General features: G+C 45.9%; 1 pseudogene; it reads right to left on the bottom strand.

The window, feature by feature from the left end:
* Nucleotides 1–363: 363 nt before the first annotated feature.
* Nucleotides 364–480, bottom strand: LOC136660944 (5S ribosomal RNA; annotated as a pseudogene).
* Between the last annotated feature and the right edge of the window lie 4,240 nt (nucleotides 481–4,720).

The following is a 4,720-nucleotide window of genomic DNA, read 5'->3' on the forward strand; positions in this document are numbered from 1 at the left end:
TCTCATTCTGTCGTTATTTATTTTTGCATTTTCTTTCTTTTTCAAGTCTCATGTGGGAGCCCAAGATCAGGGCTGTATCATTCACATTTAAAAGAGGAGACTTACTGTGACAGCTTCAGCATTCAAAAGCCATTTCCTGAGCTGTGTCAAGTCAATGCAACTTTCAGTTGTTGATGCTCTTTGAAATGCTACAAGTTGCAAGAGAGATAAATGGCATTGGCATGTATTTGCTTGAGCATTTATATCCTGCATTTCCACCCCAGCCACCCTCTCAAAAATGACACTCAAGGTGACTTACAGTAGAACAGCAGTATAAACCTGAGGTATGGTTGGCAACCTTCAGTCTCGAAAGACTATGGTATAAGCCTACAGCACCCAATATTCCCAGGCGGTCTCCCATCCAAGTACTAACCAGGCCTGACCCTGCTTAGCTTCCAAGATCAGACGAGATCAGGCATCTGCAGGGTAACAGTTGCTAGCATCATGGCATAGTGGCAAAGCAATGGATCAGGACTGCCCTGGTTTGAATCTCACCTCTGCCATGAACTCACTAGATGGCCTTAAGCTAAGCCACCTCCTCTCAGGCTCCGTCTTCCCCATCCATAATATGGGAAGAATTACTCTTACTCAACTTACAGTTTTTATAAAGATGACATTGAGATAATACTCATGCACTCAAAAAAGTCACAGTGTTATCAAACAGTAAGAACAAAACTAAAGCCCTGCTGGATCAGGCCAAAGGCCTATCTAGTCCAGCTTCCTGTATCTTACAGTGGCCCACCAGATGCCCCATGAAGCACCAAAGACAAGATACCTATTGCCAGACCCCAGCATCTGGCATTCTGAGGTAGCCTACTTCTAAAACCAGGAAGTTGCATACCCATCATGGCTTGTAACCTGTGAGGGATTTTCCCTCCAGAAATTGGTTCAATCCCCTTTTAAAGGCATCTAGTCCAAGTGCCATCACCATGTCCATGTGGCAAGGAGTTTCACAGATTAATTACTGGGTAAGTCATGTCGTGAGAATGGATGATGGCCGGATCCCAAAGGATCTCCTCTATGGAGAACTCGTGCAAGGAAAGCGCCCTACAGGTAGACCACAGCTGCGATACAAGGACATCTGCAAGAGGGATCTGAAGGCCTTAGGAGCGGACCTCAACAGGTGGGAAACCCTGGCCTCTGAGCGGCCCGCTTGGAGGCAGGCTGTGCAGCATGGCCTTTCCCATTTTGAAGAGACACTTGGCCAACGGGCTGAGGCAAAGAGGCAAAGAAGGAAGACCCATAGCCAGGGAGACAGACTAGGGACAGACTGCACTTGCTCCCAGTGTGGAAGGGATAGTCACTCCCGAATTGGCCTTTTCTGCCACACTAGACGCTGTTCCAGAACCACCTTTCAGAGCGCGATACCAGAGTCTTTCGAGACTGAAGGTTGCCAACAACAAGAAGAAATATTCCTTCTCTTACTAAGAAATAAACAAGTCAAAAAATGCTAAAATTGCAATAAAATGAATAGCATAAAATTGGCAGTAACATATTTAATGAAGAGCAGAATAAAAAGAAAGATTTTGCTGCCTTACAGAGATTAGGTCAGGCAGGTCTTTCTTGGACATGAGTTCCAGAACCTGAGCATGGTTGCAGAGAAGACTCTCTCTTGGAAATGGTCTCCCTTTTTCCACCCCATGCATTCTTTGATTAATCTGCAAGGAAGTCAATACATAATGCTCTATAGGAGCATTATGGCTCTAAGTTCATGATCATCTGAATCCACCCCTGGAGTCCTATAGTGAAGTTCTGACTCACAGACAACATGGAAAAGTTTCAAGATACTCTGAAAAGACTTTCATTATCTTGACTGACAACCAAATATGCTGGGCGCAATAGGTTCAATTACTGATTTCCACACATGCACACTCCATGCTCTGCTCTCTCTGTCGATCATTTGTGATATTTGTGAAAAAAATGAATCAATTAGGATACCACCATGAAAGGACACCCTTGTCATTTTCCACTCAATATAATTCCCCAATCTGGTCTCATTGTTTTTTCTTCTTCTTTAATTAAATGGTGCTTCCTACATCTTTGCTAAGACTGGTGATATTGAGAAGATGCAGAAAAAGAAGCTGCCAATTAGAATATCTTATCAAATTTGTGCAGACTATTAAGTAGGTCAGTTGTACAAAAGAAAAGATTAATGCTTGGAATGTATAGGGAAGCATCAAACTGCACTGGTTGCAGCTCACTCTGTTGAACAAGTTGCTTAATCTTTGGGAAGCTTAACTTTAAATCGTTAGGGAATTTCAAGATGGCAAGTACACTGGAGTAATGAATACTGCGTGGATAATTTTATTCCAGATTACTGCAGCAAATAATATTATGTATGAAGGACAGTTCATGTAAACTCTCTTTCCCACAGTACAATTCTTTGCATGTCTACCCCAAAATCATTCAATGAGACTCCCACCCAGGTGTACAGTGGGTTCTCAGTATCCAAGGGGGATTGGTTCCAGAGCCCACTGTGAATACTGAAATCCGTGGATGCTGGGGTCCCAAGTGGGAGGTAGGGTTGCAGCATCTCAATGACTCTGCAGCCACACCAGGCCCTCCAGAGATCATGCTGACCCACAGCCCACTGCACCTGCCTCCTCCAAAGGTCCCATTGCACATCGCACTCATTCTGTCATCAGAATGCATCAGAAATGCTGGGTCATTGCAAACATAGGTGCTTCCATTATTGCATCTTAACCTACTTCTGTATAAGCTCGCCTGAACTGCAACCCTAATTACGATATAAAAAGAGACACTTGTGTGAAATAGAGTTGCTAGAGGGGGTTAGAAAAAAAAGACACTTGACACACATACAAATGATTGTGGACACCAAAGGGAGCAGAAGTGAGCAAAGCAGCCTGAAAACATCAGAAATGGAAGAGACAATAAAATGTAGCTGCAGCTCAAATGAAAGTAGCAAGGGACCTTTGAAGAAAAGATCTTGGCAGGTGCCAGAGGAAGGGCAGCTGGTGTAAAAAACAGAAATATGGCAAACGCTGATGCTTGAATGCCAGCAAAAGAGAAAATGGAAAAAGCTTTGCACACCAGCCCCTTCCCTTGTACTTCGTGAAAGATCAAGAGAACTATTCTGTGTTCCTAGCTGCATTTTGTGCTTAACTAAGGCTCTGCCAGGGGTGGCCAAGACTTCTTGATCATGGTCGTTGAGTCCCAAGGTGGAAAAATAAGAACATAAGAACATAAGAACAGCCCCACTGGCTCAGGCCATAGGCCCATCTAGTCCAGCTTCCTGTATCTCACAGCGGCCCACCAAATGCCCCAGGGAGCACACCAGATAACAAGAGACCTGCAAGGCCTCCTGGGAATTGTAGTTTAAGAACATAAGAACAGCCCCACTGGATCAGACCACAGGCCCATCTAGTCCAGCTTCCTGTATCTCACAGCAGCCCACCAAATGCCCCAGGGAGCACACCAGATAACAAGAGACCTCATCCTGGTGCCCTCCCTTGCATCTGGCATTCTGATGGACTGTACCACTTCAGGTGCGAATTAAAAAATATATATATTTAAAGAATCTCCTTTGGAGAATAAAACAATTTGTTTTAAGAAGAATCTAGTCCAAGAATGAGAGGAATGGGCTGCAGGATGGTCCAAGACCTTCTGGGACCAGAGGCATCGCTTAAGGTACGTCACCTGATCCGAGAGCTCATTGCGTCACCCCCAGGATGGACCTCCTCTTGTACCAGATCGCACAGAATAAAATGCAGTATAATATGATACACGCAGCCTAAATGCAGTGGCATCACTAGGGTTGATGCAACCCCCATTTATTTATTTATTTATTTATTTATTTATTTATTTATTTATTTATTTATTTATTTATTTATTTGGCTATACAACAGGGCAGGTCACCCAACAAATTAGTAAAGCCGGTGGCCAACTTGATGACACTCACACCACTGAATAACAGCCCAATCCTGAAAGCAGTGCTGCCGCCAGGTGCAGTGGAACCAAAGTGGCTACCGCTGCATCTTGCAGCCCCGCAGCAGCTGCTAGAGGTCTCCTCAGGGGAAGGGGACTTTCATCCCCTTCCCCCGGAGAAAGCCCTCCAGCTCCACAATGGGGCTTCTCAAGTTTGCACTGGCTTTTTTGCCTTCTGGCCCAACACGGAGTTCAGGAACTGGAGGAGCAGAGCTCTGAAAGACCCACCCCATCTTGCCTTGGTTCCGCCCCGTCCCACTCTCCCTTGTTCTGCCCACTCCTTGCCTCCAACCCACCTCTTTCCTTTGGAGCTGCAGTACAAGCGATATAGGGAGGGGAGGAATCCAGGCTGTCTCTGCCAGAAATGGCTGACAGAGTTCCTTCGTTTCGTTGCTGCAAAAGACAGGTTTTGCCCAACTCCAGGGGTTGCTTTCCCCAAGAGTTAGCTAACCTCAAGTCTCAAGCACTTTCCTGGCTTCTCCTAGCCAGAAAAAGCCCCTCCAAATCCTTGGAGGAGACCCAAAACAGAAAGACCGATGGAGCTCCTGAAAGCTGCATCTTGTTGCCCGGGCTGTAGCTCCTCCCCCCCGCCTCCAACGCACCTCTATACTACTTACTGCCAGCTGGTGCTACTGGAGCTCTAGTCGGCCCTCCAAGCAGCACTGAGGCTCAGCATCAAATGGCGCTGGCTCAGATCCAGCAGCCCCTCCTTTCCAAGTGCCTTCATACGTCTTAC

This window comes from Tiliqua scincoides, chromosome 9, assembly GCF_035046505.1.
Source record: "Tiliqua scincoides isolate rTilSci1 chromosome 9, rTilSci1.hap2, whole genome shotgun sequence".
NCBI lineage: Eukaryota > Metazoa > Chordata > Lepidosauria > Squamata > Scincidae > Tiliqua > Tiliqua scincoides.